The sequence below is a fragment of the Cupressus sempervirens genome, chromosome 10, assembly GCF_028749045.1.
Source record: "Cupressus sempervirens isolate cs-2001-9-10 chromosome 10, ASM2874904v1, whole genome shotgun sequence".
NCBI lineage: Eukaryota > Viridiplantae > Streptophyta > Pinopsida > Cupressales > Cupressaceae > Cupressus > Cupressus sempervirens.
Window position 1 is genome coordinate 33,851,283 of NC_143127.1, and position 11,737 is coordinate 33,863,019.

The following is an 11,737-nucleotide window of genomic DNA, read 5'->3' on the forward strand; positions in this document are numbered from 1 at the left end:
AAGAGGTTAGATGGTGATAACTACATTATTTTATGTTTATATGTTGAAATATGCTTGTAGTTGGGTCTAACATGGATCGCATTAAGAGGTTAAAAGAACATTAAACACATTCATTTCCTATAAAGGATGTGGGGGATGCAAAAAAAATCCTTGGTATGAATATTTGAAGAGATATAAAAAATAGAAAATTGACTTTATCTTAGGTTGATTATATTGTGAAGGTGTTGTGACATTTCCTTTATGAAGAATGCTAAATTTGTTGGTGCACCTTTACCTAGTCATTTAAAATTGACTAAGGAGATGTGTCCCAAGACATAGAAAGAGAAGGAAAAAATGTCTAAGGTATCCTATACTTTAGTTGTATGAAGTTTGATGTATGCCATGATATGTACTAGGCTAGATATTGTGTTGAAGTTGATGAAAGATCAATCCCACAGCTCTCAAGAATCACCTACATGCAAACACCTACCATAGAAGTGAGAAGAAAAAAGCTATGGAGGCTAAAATTGCCAGATCCATAGATGAGACATTCTTGATGAGAAAAAAGATAAATTTCTATTATCAACAATGAATCATCTCAATTCTCAATTAAAAATTAATGTTTATAATGAGAGATCATCCTTATAAAGGAGATCAAAATCTTAAAAAGGTCTAACCTAGGTTGCATCAAAATAATTAATAAAAGAATTAATTATTACATGCCTAAAGTTTAGCTTAAGAAACTAGAGTTAATTAGGAAATATCTAATTACTCTACCACCCCCCTTAAGATAAACTTAGGGAGTGGTTAAAAACCTAGAAACTACTACTGAAATTAGAATTGGGTCTTCGCAAACAAGGCCTTATGAGGTACCCAAGCACAACCAAATCTCTGAAAAGAGGATAAAGAGAGAAAATCACATGGGAAAAACTCTACTCCAAAAAGAGATATAAAACATGCTGAAAGAAACTAGTGAAGGACTGAAGAAGCCTCCAAACTAGGGAATGTCCCAAAAGGTAGGAACAAAAGATGATCATGAAGAACATCACTGAAGCATATAGAAGCTGCAAAGCTCTGTCAAAAGTAACCATTGATTTGAAGAACCTCCACTGAAATGGAACCTAACTAGGTAGAGAAGACTACATCTACATCAAATTAGGAGGCACACAAAGAAAAACAATTGAATTCAAAAATATAAATGGTATGAAACATCAAAGCCTAAAGAGCTAATGAATCGAAATAAGGAAGCATGAGAAACAACAGAAGAATCTCCCTAATGTAGACAAGAGTGAGGTGACAGGCAACTAGAAAAGTGGACCAAAAGAACTACAAGTCAAGGAACCATAATCAAGATGCACAAAAGAGTACATATGTGTGTACTGAGGTGATCAATCTCAAATACATCATGAGGCTAATGTCATGGAAGGGACACTCACTAGGAAAAGGAAGATGGCAAACAAAGACAACACATCAACCCCTCATGGCACTTTAATCATGAGTAGTGCATGTACAATAAGGAACAAGATATGGTGAATCCCAAGAATACAATAATCTACACAAGTGTCCTTTAGATGAAACTTCTCAAAATAGAATGCAAAAAAAGGCAAAACTACTCAAATGAAAATACAGATGCAGTGAGGCACTTTATCTTAGTGCATTTACAAGAATGCATACAAATGATGTCTAAATAGACCAGAAGAGACATAAGACTAATATAAAAGATAGTACAAGTCATGACAAATCATCTGAAGTAAAAAAATTGATTGTAAGACCTAAAACAACCAAGTTATCCACCAGAATGCAAAAATACAGAAGATTATATATAATGTGCCTAGAGCGGAATCTGCAAAAACAACCAGCATCATTGAAAAGAGGTCAAAATGGACCTTTCCAACGATATAAAGAATTCCCAAATCAGAGATTGGATGCTCAAGATATGTCTCTTGAAGTGCAAAACTATACCCTTGACTTTGATAGCAAAAAAGTCATAAAAAATGCATCTAAACTAAAAACTAACTGTACCACTATGATGGGCTTGGAACTAGCTTGTTGGTGATATCTTGTTTTTGGAAAATGAAATCTGTGTGCTTAAGATATGAGGAAAAATATGAAGGTAGGTCCAAACAAAGGTTGAGGAGGTGACAGGAAGTGGTGATGCAACATTGATGTGGCACTGGCGTCAACAAGTGACGAGATCAAATTTGATGGGTAAATGACCATCAAGGCAAAAAATGCCTAAAAATACCTAAAAATGAGCCCTATAAAAATAAAATAAAAAGCCAACCACCAGAAACACAATGCTAAACAAAGGGTCGGTGTCGAAAGAAAAATTTGGTGGCCAAATAAAGAGTATGCCATGTGTTTAAAAATAAAACACAAGTTCATTGGTGCATCAACAAAAAAATTACTCACTATTAATGCATGAACTAGTTAAAGTTTTGGAAATTCTCAATCAAAAAAGAGCATGGCTATTCCAAAATCATGGGTTTGGAGTTAATACAAGCCCAATGAATATTGTTCAATCATAGGCATAGATAGAGGTACTTGGACATGTTTTAAGGGAGCAGTTACTACCAAGGAACAAGAAGATCACCAAAGTTGAGATCATGTGTGCCTTCAAACCAAGTGCGGATGTGTTGCATTGCAATAGGAGAGCTCAACATGCCCAAAGAGCCTTTATGGGAGGCAAGAAATATACCTATAAAAAGGCATTAACTAACAAATTGACTATCACCAATAGATCCCAAAAAATCCTTCGCCAAACACCATTCAAAATAAATAATAAATTGCAAAGATGGTATAGCAGGGGAATCAAATGTGGCTAAAAAACAATAGGAGGAAGACTATTGATTAATCTGCTAAAAACTATGGGTGCATGCATGAATAGATATTGATCAAAGGTAGGGAATGACCTGGAGGACTCAATCTCTCACTCTCCACTAATAGAGAATGTCACATCAATATCTTGACCATGATTGCAATGGTTTTACAAGCCTTTGGGGATATTTCTCCAAACCTTTCTTTGCATTCTATAAGGTGAGACTTTGCAGTATGGAAATCTTCATGCTCCAAAGAAGATGTCAGAGAAACATGCATGGGGTCCCACCCTTCCAATTAACAAAAAATAAAGTCACCAAAAAACTACCACCCATTCCTTTCTCTAGCATGCAACATAAAATGTGCACTCTCCAACAAAATGTTACATATTGGAGGTCAAAAAAATGCCAAATAAGCACCATAGAAACCTATTGCATTATGCAAGGTGGGCAGAGGGAGACTGGGGTGCATGGAAGGTATTGGGCTATGTACCATAAAACTACCACATGGATGAAAAAATGATCACCAAGGGAAGTAAAAAGTAGGCATGGAGTTTGATTGGTCATGAAAAGAGAGGGAAAGAGAGTTACGTGGATCAAAAAAGATGCAAACTCCACCAAAAACTCATGAATGAGGCCTCCAAAAGATGCCTCCCTCCAAACCACTCCACTGTACATGATCACAAAGTCCAAGGTAGGAGTCCATTCACCAATGCATGGAAGGATGCACAGAAACCAAGGACATCCAAGGAGCTCGCAAGGACAAGGTGTGGCCTCCAAAAAAAATCTTGTGTATAAAAAAACACATCCACCTCCCCATTTGTATTTGATTTTTTTTTAATAAAAAAAATCATAGCAAAACAAGTAGTCTAGAAAAATATTCTGATATTTTTTTATTAAAAGATTTTTTTTGCCTTGATTTGTGTGCCCAGCTCTAAATGGCCTAGGTCTAAAATTTTTTGCCTTAGATTTCAATAGCATCCAATTTGGAAATATTTTATATGGAAATGGGCATTTTCAAGCACTCTGAGCTCAATGGTGATGTCAGTTTTTGCTCAAAAATCATGAAAAATTAGTGACCCCTAGATCTAATAAAAAAGCACTAAAAGCTTAGATCTGAAAACCAATGCCAAATCTCTCAAGAATAGAATAGAGGCATGAAAATCTAGAGCTTTGATACCATGTTGAAGTTGATGAAAGATCAACCTCATAGCTCCCAAGAATCACCTACATGCAAACACCTTTCATAGAAGAGAGAAGAAAAAAGCTATGGAGGCTAAAATTGCTAGATCCATAGATGAGACATTCTTGATTAAAAAAAAGATAAATTGCTATTATCGACAATGAATTATCTCAATTCTCAATTACAAATTAATATTTACAATGAGAGATTGTTAGAGTTTTAGGTGACTACAACACCCCCAGGATCATATGAAAGACCAAGATAATTTTCACAAGAGAATGTCAAGACAATTGCATGAAGATGCAAGAATGCTATTATTGATAATAGACTTGATTGGCATCCAATGGATTGATTTCAAATGTACATAATAGACCTCCTTATATAGGAGAGGTGATAAGAGACAATGATAAGGAGAAGACAAGCTATAAACACACAAGGTGGAATCACATGTCCACCAAAGGTGGATCATCCTCTATTATGCAAAGAAGTATGTATGATGATGAGCATGATAATGTGATAAGTGTTGGAAATGATTGAAAATATCATGAATGAAGAATAATGGAACTAGTAAAGAATGTTTTCAATCATTTTTTTGTCATTGATGTCAAACTTGCTACTTGCAGGAATGACAATTGCTTAAGTGATCCAAATACTATCAATTGGTTGATTGACAAGGAGGAGGCAATCAATAAGATGTAACTAGAGCACCTAGAGAAAGGTTGAAGTCATGATGTTGTAATGAAGTATAAGGATTAGCTAAGCCATTGATGAAATAGTGTATTGATGACATACTCTAAGAGGATGGACACACTAAGACACATCAAAGATGTAAGGTTTAACTAAGTTATTTGTAAAGCCTAACAAAGTTCATTAGAGAGAGCCAAGAAAGCTAGTTAGAGCCGAGAAAATTCTTAGTTGAAGCTGAGCAAGTTAAACGTCAGTGTGTGCCAAGTAAGTTCAACTTTAGTGTGTGCCGAGAAATCCTGCAGGTGCCAAGTAACACAAGAATGTTTAGGTGTTGAGTAATTGTTCAAGTGTCGAGCATCAGTAATTTAGTAGAAGCTAAGTAACATAGAAGGAGTCGAGCATCAGTAAACCAATGATGCCGAGTTGATGCATTATTTGTTAAGACAAAAGATTTTCCAAATTAGTAGCGATAAGTTTGTTACATTGAATTTTGTGAATTTGTTGGATGATAAGGATGATGAGTAGATGTCATAGCATTTTATGTAAGCCATGCAAACCAATTCAAGGTGAATGCTAATGGATTTATCATGAAGTTTCTGGAAGAAACAATTTGGAGGGAAAACAATATCATTTTCTCAAGATTATATCAAATTGATGAGCGAGAAGATTTGAGCGGGAAATGAAGAACAAAACTTCTTTATAAGGAGTTACAGGTCAGAGATCAAGTGCGTGTGAGAGGGAGTTGGTCATAAGAGTGGTCGTGTGAAGAAGCCAAGAGAAGGCTAGTGTGAAGTGTCAAGAAGAGGACATAGTGAGGAGTAAGCATAGAGAATCAAGACTTTGAGTTGATGAAGTGACCATAGAATGCATTGGCATAACAAGTGGAAGAACTCAAGGAGATAGATCTTGAAGGGTGGACAACCTATCAAAACTGTAAGGAAGAAAACCCAAGCAAAGAAAAGAACTAAAGAGTGATCTAAAATCTGCAATGTTAGAGTTGCAATCTTTATCAGGTCAAAACATTTCTAATGCTTTCTTACCATTGTATTAGACATTGAAATCCTACATTGCTAGGTTAGCTTAATAGCTAGGTGGATAAGCCTCAAGAAAAGGATAGAACATCCCCAAGAGAAGGATAAGAGATCCTCAGGGGAAGGATAAGAGATCCTTAGGAGAAGGTTAGGAGATCCTTAGAGAGGGATAAACGATTCTTTTGAGAAGGTGACTATAAATCCCATGGACTTGGGTGGGCCTAACAGCTCTATGTAAATCCTTTAATAGGGTGGCATTCTAAGTTGAATGTTCTTAAGTCCTCTAACAGGGAACACTCCTAATAGGGTGTAGAAATCCTTTAATAGGGTCACATTTTACAGTGTGTAAAGCCTTTAACAGGGCAGGCCTTTAATAGGGGAAACCATCAGAAGTGGTTGAAATCAATTGCGCAGTTATGTTGTGGGTATCATCCCCACCCTAGTTTTAGCTTCTTATTCTTGGAGGGTTTCTGGGTCACCAAAATCCTTTGTGTTATGTGGTGATGCATGTTTACTTTTCATGATTGTTTAATGTTCAATTGCATGCATGATAATTTCAATTAATGCCATTAAGGATTTGACAAGAAAGTAAAAAGGCTAGAAAGAAAAAGTTGTATTGGACATTATTGGACCTTGAATAACTAATTCACCCCCCCCCCCCCCCCCCCCCCCCCCTCTCAGTTATTCTAAAGAATTCTAAGAATTGGTATCAGATCCCACTGCTGATTTGTTTCAAGGTACTAGCAGCAGGAAGATCAAGATGTCCAAGAGAGAAGTTCCCAAGCTAAACAAAGACAACTTTGTTGCATGGAAAGTTTGATGAAGTTGCACCTTGGATCAATAGGTGACTATGCATAGACCTCAATCACAATTGATCATGTAGACCCTACAGGACCCCTCACTGCAAAAGATATGAGCAAGAAGAAGGAGCACAATCAAGTGATGTTAGATATTGCTTCAGCACTAAGCTATGCCGAGCATGATGACACCAAAGAATGTGGTTATGCACATTAGATGTGGAAAACATTATCAAGTATCTATGGAGGAGATGATAATGTCAAGAAAGCCAAAAGAGAGAGCCTAAGTGGAAAGTTTGATGACATGAAAATGGAAGAAGGAGAGAATGTTTCTCAATACAGTGCAAGGATGAAAGAAGTGGTGAGTGCCATAAGAAGCCTAGGAGGATAGTTATCAGAAGAAATAGTATGTAGCAAATACTTGAGAACTTTTCTTCCTATCTATGCTATAAGATTATCAGCCATCCAAGAGCTAAGATGTGTACCAAGAAACACATTGTCATTTGAAGGAATAATTGGAAGACTCACTACCTTTGAGCTATCCAACTTTGACAACTACAAGCCAAAAAACTTTGAATCTGCATTCAAAGCCAAGATAAAAATAAAAGACAACGAGGAGGTGCAAACAAAGAAAAAGAGTGGAAAAGGAAAGTATGTATCCAATGACAACACCACTGATGAAGATGATGTAGATCAATTGGAGGCATTAATAGCAAGAAGATTTCATAGAGGAAGAGGAAAATTCAAAGGTAAGCTACCAATCATTTGTTTCAATTGTAATGAATTTGGTCACATTGCAGCCAAACGCACACAAAAGAAAAATTACAAGGATGGAGGAAACTTCAAGAACAAGAAAGAGGACAACAAGGACTATAGAGGTAAAGGAAAAAGATCTGATGAGAATAATGATAAAGTAGTCTATGTGGCTATGAAAGATGAATCAAATGAAGATAAAGCAACTACTCTGGAAACTTGCATGAACAAGAATAACAAATAGATCATAGATAGTGGATGCTCTCATCACATTATTGGAGATAAAAGTAAGGTCATTTCCTTTACTCAATATGAAGGAAATAGTGTTAGATTTGGTAACAATGCACCATGTCATATCAAAGGGAAAGGTAGTATCAAGCTTACTAAAAAGATATCATGTGATAATGCATACTATATTGAAGGCCTAAATTATAACTTGTTAAGTGTCTCATAGTTAGGCAACATAGGTTGTAAGGTTGAATTTGAAAATAGAGTTGCCAAGATCTATGATTCTCAAGGAAGTCTAATAGGAAAAGGTGACCAGACTAGGAGTAATTTGTTCTACCTAGACATGGAAGATGCTTGTTGTCTCATTGTTCAAACTGATGATGTATGGTTATGGCACAAGAGGCTATGTCATATAAATTTTGAAAATCTAATAAGCATCAAAAAAATGAAGAAAGTTAGAGGTCTACCAAAGTTGAAAAAGCCTGATAACACCATGTGCAAACAATGCCAACTAGGGAAGATGACCAAGTCAACTTTCAAAAGCAAGGCTTATACTTCTAATGAAGTATTAGAGCTAGTTCATACTAACTTGTGTGGTCCTATTGAAGTGCAAAGGTACAAAGGTGACAGATACGTAATGCTATTTGTAGATGACTATTCAAGGATGATGACAGTCATTTTTGTGAAACAAAAATCTGATGTGTTCCAAATGTTTAAATGGTACTTGGCCAAAGTTGAGAAGGGGACTAGGAAGAGCCTAGAATGTCTTAGATCTAATAGAGGAGGTGAATTCACATCAAGAGAATTTGAAGAATTCTGCAATGAAAGAGGAATCAAAAGGCAAACATCAGCACCCAAGACTCCACCTAAGAATGGTATAGCAGAAAGAAGAAATAGATCAATTATTGATTGCTCCAAGACCTCAATGATAGAGAAAAATGTTGCACTCAAGTACTAGAGAGAAGCTGTAAGTACTCCGGTCTACACACTCAATAGAGTTCAAGTCAAGAAAGGTACAAATACAACACCCTTTGAATTATGGTATGGGCATTCTCCTAATGTAAAAAATTTCAAAATATTTGGATGCAAATTCTATATATATAAAGAGTCAAGAAATGGAAAGTTTGATGCAAAGAGTGAGGAAGGCACATTTCTTAGTTATTCTACTAGAAGCAAAGCTTATAAGTGCTTGAATGTTGACACTAACAAAGTAGTAGAAAGCACAAATGTGAAATTTGATGAGCTTGTAGGAGATCAAAGTGTTGAGAACACCAAGAAAGTAGAAGAATACAGGACCTTTGTATACTTTTATGAAGGTATTGGTGCAGTGGCACCCATGAAAGAATTAATTTACCATCATTATGGTTTAATATAATGCACAAATGTAAGCAAGAAATGTGACATGGGTGAAGGATCTCAGGAGAATTAATATCTTATCATTATTATTTAAGTTGATGCACAATTTTAATTCAATGGGTAATGTATCTTATAAAGAATCCTCAAACAAAAGGATTTTACACTATTTTGTAACTGAATGAGAATTGAATGAATGATTTTAGGGTAGTTGTAAATGGTTTGTAAACCATTCAGATAGTCTTTAAAAGACATCTCATAATATAATGGAAGGAGATAGAGAAGAGAATCAATAAGAGGGGAAAAGACAATAGGTTTGAAGAAGAGAGTAAATTGAAAAGAAACTCTCATGGCTCTCTAGTGGCAGCCACCAGAGAGCCATACGTTTGTAATCTACCATTAGTATATAATGGAAGTGTGTTTTATTTTAATAATGTTTCAGTCTTCTCTTTATTGATCTTTGTTGTTACATCCAAGCATTCAATTATAGTTCATTGGTTCATTGATAGGAAGAATATTATAATAGTTTGGTTTGGGTTCCAAGTTAAGAACAATCAGTTTCATATTACCATTATTTTATTGTCATTATTGTGGTTGCCCCACATCAGATTGGTATCAGAGCTCAGAAGATTTTGAACATGTAGATGGAAGGTGATCTACACTAGGGAGTATTGTGGTTGTTTTGGATTCTTGGTATAAAGTTTGTGGTTGTAGTTTGGTGCCGGTTCACTCAGCTGCAGGGGGTGGACATGAAGGTCTACCAAAGGCCATAGGATATGGTCTTGTGTGTTGCCAATAGATTGGGGAGAGAGGCATGATGGACTCCTAGGTGAGGGACAGAGATTGTGATGCAGCATGGAGGAGTGGACTAAGGAATGTGAAGCACCATGGAGGCAAACAACATAACTCCATAGATGGGAGTTGGTTGATAGTGAAAAAAGAATCAATGGAGGCGTCGATGCAGTGAACTAATTTCCATGGGACATGGAAACATTTGAAGTCTAGTAGTATGGTGCAGTGGCACCCATGAAAGAATTAATTTACCATCATTATGGTTTAATATAATGCACAAATGTAAGCAAGAAATGTGACATGGGTGAAGGATCCCAGGAGAATTAATATCTTATCATTATTATTTAAGTTGATGCACAAGTTTAATTCAATGGGTAATGTATCTTATAAAGAATCCTCAAACAAAAGGATTTTACACTATTTTGTAACTAAATGAGAATTGAATGAATGATTTTAGGGTAGTTGTAAACTATTTGTAAACCATTCAGATAGTCTTTAAAAGACATCTCATAATGTAATGGAAGGAGATAGAGAAGAGAATTGATAAGAGGGGAAAAGACAATAGGTTTGAAGAAGAGAGTAAATTGAGAAGAAACTCTCATGGCTCTCTGGCGATAGCCACCAGAGAGCCATATGTTTGTAATCTGTCATTAGTATATAATGGAAGTGTGTTTTAGTTTTAATAATGTTTCATTCTCTTTATCGATCTTTGTTATTACATCCAAGCGTTCATTTATAGTTCATTGGTTCATTGATAAGAAGAATATTATAACAGTTTGGTTCAGGTTCCAAATTAAAGACAGTCAGTTTAATATTACCATTATTTTATTATTTTTATTGTGATTGCTCCACATCAGGTATACCTAATAATGGTAAAGTTGCAACTTAGAATGATAATCAGCAACAAAATCTAGTATCTGCCAAGTCACAGACAGTAAATGCTAACCAGCAGACACATTTAGAAGCTGAGCTACAAAATATAGAGAATGTTCATTTAGATTTTGAGAACTGTCAACAGGAAGGAAATGAAGAAATATCTGATGAAAATACACATGAAGATTCAAATTCTGAAAGAGACAACATGCAAACAAGGAGAGAACCAATATTGGCAAAGTATGTAAGAAGACATCATCTTGCAGATCAAATTATTGGAAACAAAGAGGCATGACCAATGACAAGGAATAGATTCAAAAGTGAGACATGTCTGCTCAGCAAAATGGAACCAAAAATAGTAAGTGAAGCCATAAAAGATGATGATTGGTACAATTCTATGAGAAAAGAAATAGAACAAATTGAGAAGAATAAGACATGGACCTTAGTCTCAAGACCCGTTGATAAGAATGTAATTGGAACCAAGTGGGTGTTTAGAAACAAGTTAGATGAGAAGGGTGAAATCACAAGGAACAAGGCAAGACTAGTTTGTAAAGGGTATGCACAAGAAGAAGAACTAGACTATGGAGAAATTGCATAAATCATGTATATACAAAGAATGGTCCCCCCATAGGAAGGAAATAAGGAGACATGATATCCTCCCCATAATGAAAAAGCTCCAATGTAGATGAAGAGTACTTGCGAGAAAAATATAATCTAATGCCTATAAGAAACATGTCTCCCCTTAGGAAGAGACAAATACATCAAATGATGAAGAATCTACTCCATGTAAAAAGTGAGGAAGGAGGAAGAAGGTCTCCATGTATTCATCTTTCAAGATTGAATATGGGTCCTCAAGCTCAAAGATTCTGTCACACCATCAAGCTAACCTATGAGATGTGAAAAAACAAGAGAACATAAAGAGTTGGGAAATCTAATCTCCAAAAAAAGTGAAGAAGTATCTCAAAGAGAAAACTCCTCAGATGTATTAACCAAATCTGTATTATGAGACTCATCTAAAAGTGAATCCAAGAATTCATCCCACACTACAAGATCTGAAGCATAAAGATAATCTTGTTGAATAGTAGAACTCATGTTTGAAGAAGCATGAGGTGAAGGAGTAGGAGTTTCAACACTTGTCTCAAGAAAAAAATGGTTCAAGTGTCCAATATTTGCCTCACATGAATTATTCACCCTTGATAAAGGGTTAGGTACATCATGAATATCATCATCATTATCAAAAAAATG